We start from the raw sequence: 21523 nt of genomic DNA, 5'->3' as shown, positions 1-21523 counted from the left end.
GAAGGGAAGGGAAGAAAGTTAAGTTGCAAGGACATACAGCCTTCATGGGAAAAAAAAAAAAAGAAAACCCACCACATTTTCAAATTGCCATGTTTGATAAGGTTTTATAGATTTATCTTTCCCTTCCTCAGTGATGTGTTGGAGATAACTAATAAGCTGGTAAGGCTGAGTGTAACAGATCCAAAAATAAGCCTCAGAGAGATTCACCACAACCCATATCCGACAGGTCTTGTCACTTGGATGCATTTGCAAAATGCTGGTTTGTCTTTCCCCTTGACAGATGCTTTGATGAGCTAATCATCTCATTTCCATGAACTGCACATCTGTAAAAACAAATGGGGATAAGACTTGAACAAGTGACTAAGCTTTGCTCTTGTTTGCAGTGTTCCATTACAGTTGTTTGAGCAGATCTGATATTGCAATCTGACAGGTGACATGCACACATGCTGTGTCACACAGATGGTTTCTCTGAAGTTTTCCTCACCAAGAAGGCCATGATGGGCTTTTTTCTTGTGCTGCTGATGGTCTCATGTGCCACCAACCAGCGGCAGCCAGCGTAGGGTCTGCAGGCACCTGCATTCTGTTTTGCCTCTGTAATGGTGGTGATGCAGAGCTTTCCAGCACTGACAGATGCTCTAATCCATTTTCTGCCCCACTCAAAGTTGGCACTATTGGATTTCTATTCCAGGCCATAAGCAGTAAGATGTCCTCTGTGCTCATACTGTGTTTGCAGGGTCTCCTCTACAGGACAAGATGCTGCCATACGCACATTAGCTTGGGCAGTAGCTGGATGCTAACCTGATTGTTTCCCATCTTTGTTTTGCCAAACAAGGGTTTCCTGTCATGTTTTCAGTGTGGTGCTCAGTGTCCAGTGGGGTGCACAGATTAACAACCTCTGTTGCCATTTTGAGCATTTTTCTGTACTTTTTCTTTGCATTGTGGAAGTCAGTGTGCATAGGAGTCCTGGATCCCAGCAAGGGAGTTAAGGCCTGCTTGGTGGCTTGATCATGCTTCCAAAGTCCCAGTACACACAGCCATGTATTCAGTCAGGAGTAGGGTGCCATGAAGACATTTCGTGTGATTGGCCTATTTTACATTTATTTTGCACCATTAGTTAATACAGATGTAATTTTCTGCATGTCTCACACCAGGCAAACTTCTTTCTTCTGCTTTTTCTTTACTTCAGCTTCTCTGAAGCTTCTCTTTTCACTTTGAGATCCTTGTTTTCTTTTTTTGTTTCATTGTCACCTGGATGAAATAAACCATATCAGCTAGGAACAACAGAAAAACCATTTTGCTACACGGTTAATTACATCAAGAAAGCTGGCATATTTTCTCTTCCGGATTTTATGGAGCAGAGATGTGTTGGCAGAAGAGCAGTGACGCTGGTCTGCAAGTGCAGGGAGGAATTCACACAGCTCCTGAGAAGAGCAGGAGCTTTAAATACTGTTCGGGTTGTAAATCTTCAGAAGTTTGTTTCCTTTTTTCAGCTCAAACTTCAATCAAGAGAATGACAGCCTCCCCTCCGTGACTATAGCCACTCATTTTGAAGAAAGAGGGTTTTTGCACTAATGTTGCAAGCACGTTTTGCATCTCTGTTCCTGCTAAAGCAGGGTAAGGTTTTGCTGCAGTGCCGGCAGAAAAGCAAAATCCAGCTTCAACCCTCTGGGCTCCATTGCTTTGTCCCTGAGGACCATATTTGGTTAAAGGCTAAACTTCCTTATGTTCCTCTGGGAAACGTGAAGGGAACTCAAAAGCTCGTGTATGTTTGCTGAGCACGGACACAATGCTCTGTTCTCAGGCTCCCTCTGTTCAGAAATGAGAGATCACAAAATAGAATTGCACAAAAGCAGCCAGGCTCGGGGGGCTCTTTCCTTGCCTGAAGAGTCCTGGGGGGTGGTTGGTTCTCCTGTTCTCAGATTAGCACTGCAAAATAAGTTCAGTGATGGCTTTTTTTTCATGCACACAGTGCCCGCACTTTAGTTCTTCTTATTACGCATAATTATTATTGTTATATAAATATATGCTGATATATTCAGTTATGGGGATACATTAACACTGGTGCAGGGAAACTGCACTGTGGGCCACAGTTACTGCCAAGCAAGGGTTAAAGCACAGCTATTCGCCTCTTCCATTTCCGTACTAACAGCCTTCAGATCTTGGCACCTATCAAAATAGATGCTGAAGCCAAAAACTAACAAAGGTGGAAATGATCGCTGCGGGGCAGGCTGCCGCTTCCTGTAATTGGATCTCATCCCAAACAGATAGGACTCCAGCTGCAGCCCTGCGCTTGTGCTGGACATGTTTCAGGGAGCTGCTGTGGTGCTGTGGTCCTAAAAACAAACCAAGCCAGGCAGGGACAGATATATCTAGAAAAGTGGGTTTTGACATAGGCATAAAAACGGGCTGCGGGTGGGGGTTATAAAGATGGTCTTTCCTTGTTAGTCAGCTTTAGCTTACAGAGAGGCATGGTGGGAAAAGGAATCGAATTGAGGTGAAATAGGGCACCCCTGGACAGTGAACAAAGCAGTCTCTTTGTGTTCCCAGTGCTCCAGCCACATGCGGTGCCCTCAGCCCTTCTTCCTGATGTAGCACACACCGACGGGCACAAGGCCTGAAGGCTCAGCAGGAGGTGAGCAGGAACCTTGGCCACGGTGCAGCTCCTTGTCCTGTTGATGTTGCATTGGTCAAGAGGAAGCACAACAGATGGAAATACGGTCTAGTGGTGCCCCTCAGTAGCAGTGTGACACTGTAGTGGCGGGAAGAGATGGCATTAGCTGGACTGTGCTGCTCTCTAGTACAGCTCAACACTGGCACAGAGAGTCAGCAGCTTCTTGTGGACATGGTTGGGCGTCGGATGGCACCTCCTGGGTGCTGGTTTCTGGTTCTGTGCCCTTTCTCTCTTGAGAAACAAAACATGGGAGCACAAAGAATGTGATGAAACTACCTTGGTGTTGCAGAGATGCAGAAAAATGTGGTTAATTTTGATCTTTCAGGCATGTGATGCAGGAAGTGCTGGACTCTGGAAGCCCAATTAAGGACAGGGGAAGAAACAGCACACACCCTGCCTGTTGGGTAAAAGGCCATAAATGAAAAGGGTGTGTGATTTCGTAAAACACATTGAGGCTTGTGGAGGAAGCTTACCTAAGTCAATTTTAGAATGTGCATGTGCCTTGGTATGCATGAATTCAACCAAATTTGAGCCAAATCTGATACGGTTCTGAGTACTCCTGGAAATTGGAAGGAATACTGTTCTCCTTTGAAAGAACTTGGTGCTGGAATATTAACTTGGTTTTGAAAAGGTTGCCAACACACACAGCTCCACTAACATAAATGGAGGTGAGGTTACATCAGCCACCCCAGTGAAACACGGTGGGTAGATGTCTATTCCATTTTAAATAAGGCTCATTTCCACTTATTTATATTTGATCAAGAAAGGGCTGGTGTTGAACCACAATAAATCGCTCTCAAATAAAGGAAGCAATGATAATTAATAAAGTGAATAATAAGCTAGATCTAGAACCTCTGGGTTACGTCTCTGCCCGTCCAGTCTTTATTAAACACTGTATTAATATTCTATTAAATTTCCTTCTGCATTTCAGACTCTCTGTTACTTTCTCTCTGCTTTTTAAGTGCTTTTAGATACCTGTTCTCTAATGGGTTTTGTGGTTTTTTGGTTTTTTCCCCTATAGTAAATTATTGGAAATGTCATACGGCTTCTTGTACTCAAAACTTTCTCCATGTAGAGGGGAAAACAAGTGCATTCTTGCTTGGCTTCTTCATAGATTTATGCCGTGTTATTCACTCTGCTTGCGAATTCTTGAGAAGTATTGGGAGTTAGAAATTAAAGCACTGTGTATACAGGTTTTGCATTGAGTTATGAGATACAAGGCTGTGGTGTTCCTGACCCTACTGTGGATTTGCTATTCGAGCTTTCTTCCTGTTCTTGCCTTAGGACCACCCCGAGTTTGAAAAGTGATTTAGGATTCTGAGATGATCAGGTCTTTTTAGAAAACGCATTGCTACTTAGATTGCTCTGAAAATAATGCCTCCTGTTTATTTCCATGGAAACTACAACAGATGTTAAGAACACAAAAATGCTATTTTATTCTCAGCAAAAAAAAAAAAAAAAAAAAAAAAAAGAAAGAAAGAAAGAAAGAAAAACAACACAGTCACCACCATTAGGTAGGCATTTTTGCTCACAGTGAACAAGAGCTTACATGCTTGTAGAAATCTGCATGGCTTGATGTGACTTGTCTTTCATGTCACTGTCACCACTGTTGAAACACATCACCCACTGCCTCCCTGTGCTCACTGACAGTGAATGTCAATGGATGCCATTTGTTTTGCATGGAGGAATTCGATTCCACACCTTTGCTCCATATGCACTTCCATATCAGAGGCCATTTTCTCAGACTGCCCTTCTGCTGCCATCCATTGCACTGCAGCAACACGTAGCAGAACATTGTTGGGAAGGTTTGACCTCTGCTGCCATACCAACAACACCTGTGTCTGACACTGTGGCCCAACATAATAAAATAGTAGGCATTCCTTTCAGAGCAGCCCTCATACATTCATCATCTCTCTCAAGCTTATCAACATTACTGTCTTCTATCAGCACCCAATTCACATTAAAAAAGAAAAAAGTACAAGGCATTAGAAACTCATAATAGTCTCTCTCCTTTCACACACTGATTTCTGAAGTTTCTCAGTTCCCTTCCAGTTTCCATTGCTTAGGAGACATATATCTCATGCCAGTGGGTTTCGTAAATATTTTCTATCTCACATTACTATCAGTTTTTTCCTGCTGCAATCTGAATTCATATCAGATCCCATCCATCTGAGAAGCCACTGTTCTGCCTGGCTGCAGCAGTAGTAATGGAGTGGCGTAGTTTGCTCAGAAAATGCTCCCCTCAAAATGAAGCACCCTTCAGTTGTATTTTTAACACAGAACCACATTTGCTTTGTGTTTACACAGAAATTGCACTTAAAATCTTGCAGTGGCACACCGTAAAATGTGTTCACAGACTCCTCTGGTTACCAGAACAAATACTGGAGCCTGTTCAGAAGGGAAACCCACAAAGTAGATATCAGGATGTTCTGGAGGCCACACAACAAAAAAAACAACAGCTAAGCACCATATTTTGGGAGGGTTTCTCCAACACTCACCAGCACAATAGACGTAGGGTGGTGGGTTGTCATCCTTGTTAATGCAATGGGGTTGGGCAGGCTGAAGCTGCAGCACAGTTTCAAGAGGGCTGTTGCTTCACTGTGGTAACCAGAGGTGTGTTCAGTACACGGCAGTACACGTCACCCTCATTAAGCTTTACAGTGCTCTGAACCTGGTAATTTGCTTCTGGGAGCATGGCCATGCATTGGGGTGCTTGTCTGGAGATTGTATGCATTCTTTTCAGAAAGTATTGCTTTCTAAACTGACTGTTAAAAGGAAAATATGTTCATAGGTGTTGAAAGAGGAAATGATTTTGCATTTGTCTGTGCTGCTCTTTTTTTTTTTCTTTCTAATTTCTCTGGTCTTTGGAAGCAAATAGACGTTTTCATCCTCGTTTCCATCTCTGTATCCTTGTGCACTGGCTCAGCCTAAATGTGATCAGTGAAGACTGATCAATTTCAGGGCATGGGGGGAAGGTGGAGAAGTGTTCAGTGATCCTGACAACAGACTTTCTGAAAGGCAGAGTTCTCTCTTAGGCTCTCCTGGCCTTTTACTTTTTCCTGCTTCCTTCCATTTTTATTTTTGGGTCATAAGCACTCGTGCTTTCATACACCCATGGAGTGTTTCTGCAGCTCGGTTATGGCAGTGCCATGCCTATTCTGAGGCCTAGTTAGGCATTCCTTGCTGGTACCCTCTATGGAGCAATCTATCCTGCCTGCCGCTTTCTTGGTTTCAGAGAATCTTCCCTCTTTCACGTCACGTGCCAGCCATCTGGGCTCCAGATGAACAGTGTCTTTTTTCTCTTTTCCCCATTAATTCTTTCTGGCGCTGTTGATCTCCTGGCATAATTTTTTTTATGCAATTAAGGAAAGCAGTATCATCAGATCTGTCTGCGCAGGAAGGCAACAACCAGTGACAGCCTGCATGCGCCTCGATCACCGACTTCCTACACGGCACTTGCTGCTTCCACGGAAGTTCTTGCAGATAGTTCTAATTACTCTTTTTATTACCTGCAGGAGGAAGCATTGCCCACAAGATAAGAGGTCAGGGAGAAGTCCCTTTTTCCCAGCCTGTGCGAGGAAAATGCACTGACTGCAGTTGGGAAGCAATGAGCAAAGGTCTGGTTGTGGTGCTGCCTCTTGGGACTCGTGGCTGTGCTCGTGTCCCACTGTCTGCAGCATCCTGCCTCCTCGGGCACATCACAGAGCATGGAGTGTGAGTTGGGTGTATGCATGAGGGACAGGAGCCTCTGCTGCCCTGTATCCCCTCATCAGCAGATATCCAGATTGATCGTATGGAATACCCCTGTCTCTTTTTTACTCTTCCTTTGTCTGTTCTCCTTTGGTGCATGCAGCCGTGTTGAGGCGGTTATCACCTGATGCCCAGTGAAAACAAGGAAAGAAAAGAACAGTAGAAACTTAATTATTCTCTTTGTAAGCAGGATAGAAGGGCAGGAACTTGCAGGAACTGCAGACAAAAAGGGAAGCAGGCTTAATGGAAGAAGTGACCAAGTGTTATGTGAAAATGCTATCAACAGTGATTGTGTTTATTTTAATGAACTTCCAAACAACACATATACATACTTTTTTTTTTTCATTTTAAATATTATTTGAGCCTCGCTTCAAAGGAGCCTCATGAGTTAGCAGTTCAGATAACTCTTAATAGAGAACAGCTTTTGAGTGAGAGCCTCATAATGAAGCTGGAAACATTAAAGCAGTCACTTCATTTCCCAGGTTACCTGTGTGCCTGGAATACCTCCTCCTTGTGCTCCTGTGTGGGAACTGTAGACAGGTGACAGCTATTAATTAGAACAGTGGTGTGCATGAGGTTTTGGCAAGGGGACAAGAAATGCAAACGGTCTGTGAGTGATCTCCTCCTCCTCTCTTTCTCCAGCAATTGATTCTATTCCTGGCTTTCCATGTGATATCTTTTCCTTGCAAAAAATAAATGTTCCCTCTTCCTCCATCCAAGGCTTATTTCGGGGAGATGCTTGGGAACACCTTTTGCTTTGCATTGAATTGGTGCTTTATTTAGTGGGAATGGATGCACCAGACGACACCCCCACACATTGCCTGGATCAGCTCAGCTGGTCAGTGTATAGACAGACCACAACAAGCACAAAAAGGTGTTGGCAGTATGTCCATGGCACAGTGGTGTGAGGGAGGCTCCCTGGCCTCCATCTGGGTCACGCTTTTAGTGTGAAAAAACACACGGAGCTAGTCAGAGGCAAAGACTAGAGGTCAAACCCTTGCACCCAGCGCTGCCATCCCTTCCATCAAACAGTTCAGGACCTGTTATCCAGCCCTCGTGTCCTACAGAGCTCTGCGTCCCACAGAAAATCTCCCTTGTACCACCTGCCTCTCTGTAACTTCCTTGCCACTATTCCTGAGTGTCCTTACTGCTGTGAATGCCTCAAGAATAAGTGTATTGCCTTCAGTAATGTCATTAAAAAAATTAATACATTGGAAATGTTTACTTCCTCTACAATAATGATAATCTTAATTTTTGAGCTTCCTGCACTGGAACATTATCTTAATTAAATTCTTCATTCACTGAATAGCTCCAATAAGCATGAATGGCAAATTTCACCTTGCTGTATTCTTCTAAAGGACGTTCTTTGAAGGCAGGTTCATGACCCACAGCACCAGCATCAATCAGGAGCCCTCTGTGCTCTGTTCAGCTCAGTGCTGATCAAAGCACGCTACGTATTATGCACTGTGCAGCCCTACTGAATCCCTTCTAGATTCCCTGTTTCCAGCACTGTGGAAGCTGGAGTTCCTTAGAAGGTATGTGACAGATCTGGAGCAAGCTGTCATCTTCTGGTGTGTCTGTCTTGCAGCTGATTTCCACCAGACAATTTGTTCTTTGTTCTCAATGTATTCTTTACTAGAGACGATCTCCTGTCTCTGTCCCAGCAGGTACATGTAGTATCACTCTGCAGGAGCTCTGTACCATTGGGCTGCAGGAAGATCAGCAGCTCGTGTGAGCACACACCCTATAGAGAACTTGCTTGAACTTGGCAACTTTTGCTCTGTTCCCTTGCCACAGATCTTCTGATGCTGGCTGGCCCCGTGCTGATGTACACCAGAAGACATCTCTAAGTAGGTGCTAAGGTTGCTGAGGATGTTATAGTTGCCTTGTCTCATTTAGAGAAGAAAGAAAGGAACAGAATGAAATGGAATGCAAAGAGAAAGAGCAGAAAGCAAAGGGAAGAAGTGAGGAATCCTCCTGTGTCAACTAGCTTCAGTGTAGATGGTGGTGTACGACGTCTTCTCCTTAGGGTTTTCCTCCCAGCAGCTGTCAGTCTCTGCTGTGTATCAGTGCTCCTTGCTGGCTATGCTCTGAAGCCTTATTGGTCCTTCGAGGACCAATGCAACACTCTGGAAATGAGCTCTTCCCAGCTGCTGCCTTGGTAAAACAAGCTAAGTACATAAACCAGAGCACTGTGATAGCTTGTCTGTTGATGCAGCACTCTGTTCTCAAAGTGAAATGGGTTCTCCAGCTAGAAGCTGGCAGCAGTTGAGTACAAAGATGAGCTTCGTGTTCACTGAATGGAAAAAGCACATCAAACAGGGGGAATGGTCTTTTGCAGCTCATTTAGATGTAATGCACACAATTCTGATCTCTAGGATGATTTATCTTCTACCTTCAATATTTTTAGAACCTGATTATCACTGTCAGTGTTTCCATGAGACTGATGCAAGGTGAACAGGCTGTGAAAGGGTTTGAGTTCCTTCGGGAGGGAAATCCCAAGCTAGCACACTCTGGGATGCCAACCCCATCTCCTCCCTTTGCCTCCATGGCAAACCCCACGTATTGCTGTTGGTTGCCCAGGAGCAAGATGGACGTGTGCTTATCAAATAAGTGCAGCTTTGCCAGCTTGTTGAGCCCAGGAAAGCCACAGCCAGGGCATGCAGAACTCCCCAAGTGATCTCTGTGTCATTTCCTGTGGCTTTTAACACAATTATTTCCTAATTGTTCTTTGTGCCAGGCTTTTTTTGACTTGCCAGGAAAGTCTGCAGATGAAGCATGTGTGCCTGAAGCCCTGGCATTCTTTAGCCCTGACAAAGAGATGGCAAGCTCACAAAAGAAGAATGGTGGAAAATAACCCACTTGTCACAGGAGGTCTTCTCTGGGGGTTAGTGCTGATCGTGAGCCCAGTTACATCACAGCTCCTGCAGAACATTTCTCCCTTGCTATCCAGCTTCATTGCAGTTCCTGTTTTCTGTTGCCTCCCAAGGCAACGTTATTCTGCACTTTCATTGCAGCTCATGGGGGAAGGGAGCTCCAAACTTCCAGAGCAAGGAGTAGTCCTGATAAAAACCCCTTTGTGTGCAATGTGAAAGTGCCTGCCTTGGCACCACTCCGCAGTCTTTCTCTGCAGTCCATTTTAAACTCAATCAGAAAAATGCAACGCTGCCCACACCAGCTCTTGCAGGGCTTAAGTGCATGCACTAAGATGGCACACTCTCAGGGCTCAGCACTTCTGATACAAGAGGTATCAGAGGCTGCATGGGCCCTGTCTGTGCTTGGTGGTGGTTTTAGTGAGAGCATGCAGTGCTGAAGGCACTCCTGCACTTGTGCTAAACAGGAATAGAACATTAAACTTCCTAAACTCCAGCATTCCCCATCTAGAACTTGATGTTTTCTCTGTATTTTTAGTATTAAAATTGATTTGTATTAAGGATGGGAGCTTGTTGCACTGAGTGAGCATGCATCATTTAATTAAAGGGATGATGCAAACGTGTGTCTGAAATTTCCTGTGGACATCGTCTTCTGGGAGGTTGTCCACATTTTGTTTGGCAAATTGGTATTTGCGCAACACTTCCTTGCAGGAAGCTGGCGTGTGCTGAGAGCAAGATCTCATTTAAGGCCACTGAGAACATGCTCTGAAGCCAAACTGCATCAGGGCCTGAGCTGATTTCAGCTTTCATTAGGCAAATGGATACATGCCTGCTGCTTTACATCAAGGGCCTCTCAGTACGCTGATGTTCTTCATGGCTTGGGCAGGGTACACTGTGCACAGAGGTCCTGCCTAAAAAGGAGACCTCTGCCCAGAGCCATGTTCATTCACATAGGTCTGGCTGTGTTCTCAGGCAGGGGTTGAGTCTCACAGTTCTCAGCAGATGAGCTAACTAAAGCATCCAAACAACAAAAAAACGCCTTAAGCTTTTGTCTTTTGAGAAGCTGGACAGGTTGTGATGTGAGCATGCTTTGTATCAAACTAGACATCATCCTCAGCAAGGAGACTCCACAGGGTAAAGGCTATCATTGCTGGAGGATCTGGCTGGATAAAAAAACCACAAGGACATGTGAAGAGAACCTGAGTCCATGAAGGATTGAAGGTACAAGCTCTGCTCTCAGCCAGGTCATTTTAACTGCAAAATCTGAATGTAATACCAACATCAGGATGTCCTCTAGACTTACTAACGGTGCAGTGAGCCCCGGGTCATCAGCAGCTGCTCCCACACACACACAAAAAAAAATTTAAAAAAAAAGCCATGACACTGAATGATTCTTTGTAGTGTCACAGGCTGGGATTTTTCATTTTAAAAAAGAAAGTAAAATGCGTGTTAAAAAAAATATTTATGTGCCACTGAAAGATTCAGGAGCGTGGTCCAACTCCCTGCAGTGAGGGAAAGAGATTGCTGTGACTTTTAATTCTGGTGCTCAGATCCCACACGCTTCAGGCCGAACTATGAATAGAGAAGGTGAGCAGCAGACTCAAGTCAGGCTTCCTCTTGACATTTTGTTTCTGTAAAAATAAGTAGCCTTTCAGTACATCTAACAGAATCTCTTCCCTGGCTCTCCTTGACAGCTCCCCCTCCTGTCTCCACCTCCAGAGATGTCTGAACAGTATAATTTCCTTTTATTTTTAGCCATCTTTCATAATTGAAATCTCTGTGTCAGAGAGAAGATTTTGCCATGAATTCCTCAACAGGCACTTACCGAAAGCGATTGATTAAAATGAAATATTTAATGGGATTTTATCCCCACGGACTTGGTGACAGTGGTGCATCTTAAAAGAGAAAAATGGTAACGACATTAGGATGGATGGAGATGGGGCTGCCATCTCCCCAGCTTTGCTGGTGCTTCCCTTCAGGTCAGTATAGGATCTGGGCTGAGGTGTGTGTAGCTGTGTGAGATGTGGATGCTGCTCCTGAGCCCAGAGTTGTCTCCTAACTTCCTTGTGGAGACTCAGTGCCTCTGTTTGGGATCAAGCTGGTAGCTACTGCTTGCTGCCCAGGATGGCTGTAAAGCTCTCCTGAGCTCCTGCCACATCATAGACAGCTGTTTCTCTTATCTAAGGTAAAAACCAGATGGGATCTGCTCCAGGGTCCAGCTAGCCCTGTTCCTTATTTTGCAAAGTGGCCAGAGCAAGTGCTTCTGGAGGAATACAGCACGAGAGCAGCGGGTTACAACGAGAGTATTGCAAAGAAAGGAGAGCAGTGGAAGCAGCTGCTCCACAGCACGTGGTGATGCAGGAACTGATTCAATTTGATGCAGCCACTAAAACTGATACTGATGATCCAAGGTTTTAATTGAAAACCATTTTGAAAACCAAGTTCTCTGTAATTGTACGAGACCCAAATGATAAAAACAATACAAATAAATAATAAAAAAGAAACCCCGCTGATGAACCTTGCAGCTCAAGCCAGGGTTGGAGGAGGTGCTGGTGCCCAGCCGGTGTTCACCTAGCGTGGGTCTCATCTCTCCTGCCACAGCCAACCCTGCTCCTCCCACCACTCCTGTCGCTTCAGAGAGGAGTCTGCATGAGAGTGGCAATAGAAGTGAACCCAGATCTGAGATCTTCAGACCAACGCCGTGTGCTTTATCTAAACACGTGAGGGCTCCTGTTGCAAAACTGAGCGATTCTGTTAGGTTCCTTTGTGAATCCTAACAAAGCTGGAAATTGTGAATCATAGCAAATCATGCTGCCTGGTACAGGGAGGATGATACCATCTGCCATCCAGTTACTGCTGTTGAGTCATCTGCACTGGGTTCTGAGCATGTCACGCGACATATCGCCAGCTCCTAACATCAAACCACGGCAGAGGTTTATTCCATGGGTGTCCCCTCACTCTGCTTGGATGGAGCACCCCTGTCCACAGCCAGGATTGCTGTCCCATCAGCTGACACATCCCGGAGGAGTTTCCCAATGGAATTTCTGCAGTAGTTTCAACAGTGAGGGAAGGAGTGGAGGCTTGGTTGTGCAAGAGGATGTTGTTGCATCCATGTCTGCAGACACACGGAAGCCCATGTGACCTCCAAGGGAGTCTGAGGAACTTTCTCCCTTCTGCTGTCCCAGAGGAGATTTCACAGGCATGCAGCCTGGCCCTGTGCCTTGTGAGCTGCAGACTCATGTCACTTGTGCATTTTTTGCACAGCATCCTCAACAACCTCCTGTGCTGCGCACAGATATGCTGCTAATGCAAGCGTGTCTGCCATATGTGACTAAGCATGTGTTTAATTAATGAGGTAGATTTAAAATCATTGCCCAGACGGTATTCTCACTTCAAGAGGAAAACCAGTGGGGCTTCCCCACATAACTCACCTCCTGGCTGCCTCGCTCTGCCCAGTCCCCAGCAGAGATGCTGCAGGACAGCAGAGTGCCACGCAGTGCTTCATGCTCCCAATGCCCCCCCACTGCCTTTGGTAGAGTTTCAAACGAGAAATCAAACTGCAGCATTTTAAACATTGCCTCCCACACAGTGTCTGACCTCAGCCTCCATTACAGCTTGCTGCAGGTTCAAAAGCCTCCGGCAGAACAGCTTGCACCCCCAGAAATGTGGTTTTGCCAAAATAGAAGCATTTTGCAGAAGGCAATGATTTGACTGAATCTTTTGCCAGCATGTTGCTCTAGGCTTTGCAGTTTGTTTCAGCGTTTTGTGTTTTTGTTTAATTTTGGATTTCATTTTCTTGTACAAGATACTACTGAAACAAAATATTTCGTGTTTACAAATATTTTTTTTTTCAGGGGGAGGGCTGGGGGGCTGATTTCCAAACGCACTTGGAAATGACAGCATTCCTTATTGAGCAGAAGTCCCATTTTCCTATCTGATCTCGTTGTACAGAAGTTAATGCTACTGTGAAAAGACCTCTTTTCCCACAATAGACTTTACTTCCAGAGCAATTAATTACTGAAGTACTCTGCACAGCTTTAGTCTGTCCAGAGGCACAATCTCACCTTTCGTTGATATCAGTCTCATGATCAGTTATTTGCCTACAGGAGCCATGGATCCTGGATGAGTTCAAGGCCAGGCTGGATGGGGATGAGGCAGCCTGGGCTAGCCAGGAGCTGTTCCTGTCCATGGCATTGGGACTTGAACAAATGATCTGGTCCCTTCCAACTCAAACCGTGCTACGATTCTGTGATTTCTGTTAGTAGCTGGGATCTCTACTCAAGGGCTGAGGCATCGTTGGTACCTTTCTGGGTAGAGATGAAGTGTTGTAGAAGCCAGCATGATCCAGCATGATGCATGCGTTCTGCTAAAGCCAGGGTGGCTCCGGCCTGAACATCCTGGGGACAAAGGGGCCAAAGCAAAACCAACAGGTGAGGAGTTAAACTGCTACTTGATCAGACCAGTTCCAGATGTGAATGGTTCACGGGCCTTGGACTGAAAGGCCAATACATGATAGTAGCACTGGGCACCTTGTCCTCTCTAACTTTTATGCATCCAGGATTAAAAGAGCACGCAGTCGCATGGATGGGGACATATGCTGGAGCAGGGACACAAGCAAGGCAAAAAAGACACTAGGGTTGGTGGCACTTAAAGAGAAAGCATGGGACAAAACTGGAAAAGGACTTTCAGAGCATTTGTATTTGACACATGTGTACAACAGTGTTCTCTGACACTTAGGAAAACTATTCAGCAGTCCTCGTGGGAAGGGAGGGAGAAGAACAGTGCCTTCAGCAGACATTCTTTCTATGATTCTATGATTCTTGCACCTCTTGGCTCAGCAGAGGATAATTGCTGACGACTGGAGCCTGGTCAGGATGCTAGAGCTAACACCTCTGTTCCTGCATGACATGGGATTTTGGGTGGCCACAAGTTGTTGCCTTGAGATGTCATTAATGCCCTGCTTGCTCCTCAGCTCTCTTATTCCTCAAAGGCCTGAGGAAGCTGCAAGAGATTCATGGGTGTTTTTTTTCCCTTTCTTGAAATCACAGCTAAAAATAAAAAGCAGATTAAAATTGAGCCCAGCCCACAGTGCAGTGTGTAGGTGTGATGCTAACCAACACCCGGGGCTGGGAAGCTCCTGGGGGAGATGACTCCCAAGTCCTCTTATACCATCTGGCAGACATTCTCTTCCTCTTCATTCTCTCTTTGGCACCTTATTTGAAAATATCTCATGCATTATTTCAGGTGTAAGAAGATGACGACGAGAGCCCTGTAGAAGCCAGGCAAAGAAGCCTCGAATGCTGCCTAGACCTCTGTTAACCTTTCGTCCTGCCATCCACCACCCTGCCAATGTAAGCATGCAGTTGGAAGCCGTTCATCCCCTGCTTAGCCAGAGAGGGACTCTGTGTGCCTGGCAGATCTGCCTGAAACACCCAGAGCCACCACTGTTTCCCAGGGGGATCAAGGTGGATTGGGTAATTAATCACAGCTTGTCTGGGGGAGGATGAGGAAGTCTGAAGGAAGGTGTTAACGGCTCTTAAAAGCTTTCCCACTTTGCAAAGGGTGCTGCCTTGAACAGATTATCTGGAAATATTATTAGCTGGAGTGAGAAAGAGCTTTTTTCCTCCTCCAGGTTCTTCGCAGTCACCCTAAATCGGCTTTAGCCTTGGAGACGGGTTTTATTGTGTGGGCGACGGTGGGGGAGAGGTGCTGGCTGTCAGTGGGTCAGCAATTAATTGGTTTATTCCTTTCTCACGGTTATTTTCTGGCCAGCATCTGCTAAAACCCCGCTGCCCATTTAGTCTCTGCTCAACACACAGGAACTGCCAGGATTTGTGTGCATTATTCTTACAGGGGACCCTCAGGGGCTGCAGGGAAGTCCCTTGCCCCCAGTCCAGTCTCTGTTTGTTGGCTTATCATAGGAGGAGGATGCAATTAGTGTTTTCTGTGATGGGACACTGACTGAGGGAGGAGATGAACATTCAAGGTGCAGGTAGGGTGAGAGCAGAGACATGACCCAAAGGAAACTTTCCTTCCCATGTCTCCACTGCCCATTCATGCAGACATCCCAGCATCACCTGGCAGCAGTGGCCAGCAGCTGCCTTACCCTGAGAAACCACTTCCCATGTAGCTGACTGCTGGTTCTCCTGGAGCAATGTGTGTTCAGACACCGTGTCCTGCAAGATCCTGCCTCCTGCTGCAGGTGAGATGAAGGTGGTGGTGAGGCTGCTTTGATGGGCTGCAACAGGCGGTGAGGCCTTGCTGAGAACACTGCAGATGGCTCTGACAGGGATTGTCCTGGTAGCACATCTTCATAGGAAATAACTATTCAGGATAAAGCAGGAATAGAGAAGGAGTACCAATTTGGCCTGGAGGATTTTTATATTTTTAGCTTAGACTTGTTTTGGCTCAGAGTCCTGGAAAGGTGATGAGCAGGGAGCGAAGCAGCCCACGCTCAGCTTCCACTTCCCAGCCTCCACCAAACCTCCTGGGTGGGAAGGAGGTCCCAGTTGCAGAGAAACGATTCTGAAGTCACATCATCTTCAGGGAACTTTTCCTGTTACCATGCCATTACTTAACTCCCCATAATTCCTGGATCTTTAGTAGGAATCAGGTGTTCTGACAGAGTCCCACAGGCTGCCTTTTTCATGGTTGCATCGATTTCCAACAACTAAATTAGCCCCAGGAAAGTATAATGGAATCAGCAGGTTTCCAGGTCTCTCTTTTCGCTTTACAGAAGAGAATCCCTTTCAAAAGTGAAGCACAAAAAGTCCAAACCAGCACGTTTCCCTCTTTTCTTTGGGGAACAGACTGCAGTGATGAACGGACAAATGGAGCTGGTCCCCAGTGCTAAACTGCAGAAACCACAGGCTTCAGCAAAGCCCTTCAAGCCCTCCTGTCCCCCAGCAGAGTTACTGCTCCTCTCTTCTGACTCAGGTCTGGAAATATCAAGAGGTATGGAAAATCCATTAAGAACAAGTAAATTACCCTCCCTGCAAGACTGCCAGCTCCATAAGCACTTCCCCAGCTGCTCGGAGACCGTGGGGATGCTCGCAGGACCAGGAGACCACAGATGTTGCTGGCACAAATGTGGGGGAGTCTGAGATTTGGGTTGTCTTCCCCTTCTCTCTACAGAGGGATCTCTGCACATCCAGCAGCCTTGCTGGGTTTTCCAGATGTCCAGACAGCCTGCTGTGTGTCCCTCAGATGTCCTACTGCAGGCCAGGGCTCTGGCATCACTGCTTTGAAAGCAGTGGCAACAGAGCAGGCATAGATCCAATTTCCTAAAGGAAAAATGTGATTTTGTGTTGAATTTTGTTTTTCCTCCCAGAGGGTCCTAAAGCATTCACCGAGCTGTTAGGAGGCAGGGATAGTAAAGTGAAAGGGGTTAAGAACTAAGGAACGTGGTTTAATGATGACACTTCCAAGGTTGCTTGATGGCTGGTCTTGATGGTCTTGAAGGTTTTCTCCAACAAAGATGATTTTGTGATTTTAAGAGAGTAAGGTAAGGAGCGAAGTCCAAGGGCTCCATCAAAACCTTCTGTTAGAAGCAACACAGCTGGCTCTTCAACGGCTGTCCACCAGAATGAAAACATCACTTCATTGATGGCAGCAGCACTGTGGCCATGTTGATCCCACAGCTGTGTCACACAGTGCTGCTGTGACTGTTGTGGCCTGGCCTGCCCTTCATCCTTGGCTGCTGGCTTCTGACGTTGTGGTGATACCAAGCCACAGGTCGGGACATCACAGCATATCAGCACGTGTTCAACCTTGTGCTGAGAGACAGGCAAATAGGAAAATGCTTTGCCAGAGTCCCACTGCCTGAGCACCACCTGTTTCATGCGTTTCTTAGATCAGCAGAATGGCTTTTAATGGCTAGAGCCCCCCCAACAACAAGGTGAAAAACATTGAGTGTGCTCACATGTGTGTGACAAGTGTTACTGCAGAGTTCACCGCGTTCACCCAGCACTCAGGTTGGAGAAGGTGTGTTTACCATACGTCCTTGCAGATACGCATGCTAGTTGAGGAGAAGAGCAGCTCTTTTAAGTTCATTTTCAATTGCTGTTGATTGCTGTTCTTTTGTTCGTGATTATAGCAGGGCTGTATTCCAGAGTTTGCCACTGTCCTGCTGGGTGACATCAGGTAAAAGGTGTCAGGGCTCAGCATGGCAGATGTCATCTCCCAAACTCAGCATCCCCATCCTAGCTGAGCACACCAGGACACCGCGGTGCATGTGACTCCACCAAGGCACGGGCTCCAGCAATGTGACTTCAGATTGTGCTGGGAAGCAGTGGGTCACATCGGTGAAGTGCTGATCATTTGTAAAGCTGCCTCAATCTATTTGAAAGCAAACCTTGCTGGCTTTTGCCTGTAGCTTTTGCATCAGCCTGAGCTCAGTCCTGTGCAGATGCTTAAAGCTGATGTGTGCTGAATTCTTGTGTGCTGACCCTAATTTGACGTGCCATTGTAATCCTCCCAGCAGGCATTGATGGGCAGGTAAAAAAGCAAGTGCATAGACCTTTTTCTTTTAGAGCACTTTTCATCCTGGGACAAAACGCAGATCATCAGTTGAAGCATTGTGACTAAAGAGAGTTGCAAAGAATCCGAGCGCGTACCTGAGTGCATTAGGTTAAATACTGCTTTTTTAGACAATCTTTGAAGAGAAGTAGCTCCCTGATATGCTCAAAGTGTTACTCATGCTCTGCAGAGAGACTGTATAAGGTTTTACAACACTGAAATTCCTCCTGCAGAACAAGTGATTTGTTCCCAGTAATGGCTATGTAATCTTGGCTGCAACATGGGCCAAGGTCTTGATAGAAGTCTTGATTCATGCATGGCTTTTCTCCAGGGATTCCTGGATAGTCTGCTGTGATGCTGGGCTCCCCACTTACCTGCAGCCCCTATCCCTGTGCAACAATTTGGATTGCAGCCATTGGGACTGAATAGATGAACTGGGTGTGTTGGTCTTCTGTTGCCTGTGTGTACAGCGAGAGAGGGGTGGTCTGCATGAAGGGGAAGGGACCACCTGCTCAGTCTTGGCTTGAAGAAACTTCTGTTGGAAGTGAGGGGCCAGGGTTCACGCTGCAGCTTACATCTCATCATCGATCTCTCCCATTGCTGAAGTTGTGTTGTCTGTTAATCAAGCAAGGCTTGTTTTCCCACACTGCAGTGAATTCAGCACTGCTGGCAAAGCTAGGGGCTGGGAATTCTGAATTACTGTTTGTGCAGTTCTTTGGGGCTCTGAAGGGAATGGTGCTGGAGCCCTGGGAAGAGTTTTATTATGTATTGGCAGATATTTATGTTTCATTCTGTATGTGAGCACTGTGAGGCCTGTCAGCAGCTCCTTCCTGATGCTTGGGTATGTGGGGCATCCTAATGCAAGGACTGCACGTATCCCTTCCCTGTAGCCACTCTCCTTTGCTGAGCATCACTATAAAGTAAGAGAGGAACTGCACAGCTCCATTGTCCAACTCCAAGCAAAATAAGCTCCCATATGGCATGTGCTGTGCAGGGAATCATAGAATCATAGAATGGCCTGGGTTGAAAAGGACTCCTTCTCACAAGGCTTTTCCCATTAGAGCACCTTTTCCTTCTGCACCACAGTCACGTACTGCATTAATCTTCCTGCCCCTTTCCTGATCAGAACAACACTTCTTTAATTATAATCCAACAAATTCCTCTCTTCTCTACCTGGAAAGAATGGGGTTTGCTCACAAGGAACAAATGCAAAGACGTAAGTCTCTTTTCATGGGAAAGGAAGTCTGTAGAGTGTCCTGCTGGGAGCCCCGCTTTGCCTAAACCCTAGCATAATGCAGTAAGAAGTTAAGGTTATTAGTGGGCAAACAGCACAAGAGAGCTATTAAGCATGTCTTGGGGCTTTGTGGTCAAGTGCTCTGTGTTACTGCTGACACTATGCATTGCACAAGAGGATGCTTGTGGCCTCGCTGTGGCACTGGCACCCTGCTTGGCGCAGGTTGTTTGCACTGAGGGACAGCTGGCCCACACAGCCCTGAGGTGCTTGTTGGGGACAGGTGAGCCTTGGGACAATCATAGGCTGGAGAAAGTGTGTGTTCAGCTATCGGTTTGCAGACAGCATTAGCATCTGTGTCTGTGCGTGTGCACCTGTGGATTTCAGGCATTGAGCCAGAGCCCAATGGCCTAAAAAAAAAAAATCCGATGTGTGAAGGTGCTTAGAAGCCTACAGTGAAATAGTGACTGGATACTGTTCCTTAACTAGGGTGTTCATTTTCCTGTTGCAGCTTTCATGGTGGAAGAACTCAGAACACCTCGTGCTGGGCAAGGCTTTGCTGTGTAGGAATGCACACACCTGGCCCAGTTTATGATAGCTTTAAATAAGTGGGAGCTGCTTTTGGTAGAAAACTCTGGAGCCATTTCAGCAGCAGAAGCATAGGAGAGAAGTCTGTGCAGCTGTTTGGGGAATGGCTGAGCCAGGGCATGAAGCTAACTACATTGACTCCTGCTCCACTCAGAGTTCAGACCGTGCTAAAACAGCAGAAGGGGCATGAGCTCCTTCTGTATGATGCTTTTCCCACCAGCTGTGGATGGATGGAGGGCTGCCTCGCAGGCAGAGGCACCGATATCAGCCACACAAAGACCATTTTCTGTGCCCCAGGTGCCACCTGAAAGCCGCCAGTTCCGATGGGTGCCGTGGCATGGCAGAGATTGGTGCTCAGCACAGGAGCAGGGGCACACGAGGACACTGGAGCACAGCGAGAGCCTTGTCATGCAGCCTGCAGTCCCCAGCAAGCGCCTATTAATAAGCCATGCATGCGCTTCCTCAGTATATTTACAGTGTGCTTTCTCCCTATTAGCTTAGTGAACCACAGCTTCATTTTGACACAGCGAACGCTTTTTTTTCAGCAGTATATTTGGTACTGCTGGTGCACTTGGCTGGAGTAGCACTTCGGTGACATCTTCCTCATTTAGAAAAGCAAGCAGGATTTCCCTTTACAAATTAACTCAGTTTCCAGATGAGCGGCTTCTGCCCATCCTCCAGGAGTCTCCCTGCTCCAGGGATGGTGTCCATGTGCCTGCAACAGTTTGTTCGGCTGCCACCAAATCCATGTGAAAGCACACAACAGCAAGAACATCACCCATGGAGATGTGTGGAGCAGCACTAGGGCTGGGAGGGTCCTGGGGTCCTCAGGGGCTGCGAATGAGCCACAGCCTCCAGAAGTGCCACCAGGATCTGGCTGTTTTCTTACTCCCTCATGCCACACCGATGCTTCCACAAATGAGCCAAACCCACCATAGATGCAGAAATGGGCCGGGCAGCTGGGGTGAGCCCAGCTTGTGAGTCATACTGGGCTGGAAAAGTAAGGAAAAAAAGAATTCTCAGCCCAGGAATGAAAGTGGGAAAAGGAATTGGAATCCGGACCTCTGAGCTCAGTTGCCCTTCGTTGGGGCAGGGAGAGCTGCAGGGTGAGGGGAGCAGTTCAGAAAGCCGGAGGGTTGTTGTAGCTCAGTCACACTCTCTGAGCAGCATCTTTTTGCTATAACACGTGCAGCTCCTGCCAGAACAACTTCCTTGTCTTCAGCTGGAAGCTGAGACAATAAAAGAATTGTGTGCAAAGAGCTATTTATGGAGAAATTTGTCTCAGTGTTTGCATCACTACTGCAAGAAAAGCCAGCACCAGGACTTTCCTACCGCAGTTAAGGACAGCTCTCAGCTGTGGGGAGCCCCCGGGTTGAAGCACTGCTTCTTTGCAAGAGAAGGATTTTGTCTGTATTGCTGGAAATAGAGAGATGCAGAAAACCATAAAAACCTGTCATTCTGGTTGAACCCTTGGATTTTGTCAGGATTTTTGAATACTCCTTTGCAATTAAAACTCCCACTGGGTTGCCTTGTTGCTAGCAAGGCTGATTGGGATTGTGGAGGTGCAGGTAGGCTGGCAAGCAGGCTTGCCCCAAAGCACCAAACCAGATTCAAAGAGCCCACCTGGACTGCAGGAACGTGGTTAGCTGGCAGCAAATCCCTGTGGAGGGGTTAGATAACACACGGTGGCTTAGTCACGCTGGGAAGTAAATGTCTCACAACTTGCTGAGACAAACTCCTCCCTGTTTTAATTAAATGTGAGCTCCTGGAGTGCCTAAAGCTGCACTGCTCTCCGGCTGCCCCCACCCCTGCATCAACCCAGTTGTGCCAGTCAGGTTTCCAAACCGTTGTCCTCACTTGCAGCACAAACAAGCTCTGTTTCCATTCACCATT

At 46.6% G+C, this 21523-nt stretch overlaps 1 long non-coding RNA gene across 8 annotated transcripts in view; it reads left to right on the top strand.

The window, feature by feature from the left end:
• LOC122162720 overlaps positions 1 to 21523 on the top strand; it is a 100469-nt gene that overhangs the window by 65173 nt on the left and 13773 nt on the right. For 4 of the 8 annotated variants that reach the window (XR_006169670.1, XR_006169668.1, XR_006169669.1 and 1 more), the window contains 2 exons: positions 14539 to 14645; positions 16031 to 16248. This is a non-coding gene — a long non-coding RNA (uncharacterized LOC122162720). Of the gene's footprint in view, positions 1 to 9; positions 1615 to 4375; positions 13725 to 14538; positions 14646 to 16030; positions 16249 to 21523 lie in introns of those variants that run through there. The other 4 variants (XR_006169674.1, XR_006169672.1, XR_006169673.1 and 1 more) reach the window with 4 other exon arrangements.

Source organism: Centrocercus urophasianus, unplaced genomic scaffold (genome assembly GCF_019232065.1).
Source record: "Centrocercus urophasianus isolate 14NV4802_14NV808 unplaced genomic scaffold, USGS_Curo_1.0 seq_22, whole genome shotgun sequence".
In the NCBI taxonomy this organism is placed as follows: domain Eukaryota; kingdom Metazoa; phylum Chordata; class Aves; order Galliformes; family Phasianidae; genus Centrocercus; species Centrocercus urophasianus.
Note: the sequence above shows the minus strand (reverse complement) of the source record. Positions and strands in the feature narration are given on the sequence as shown.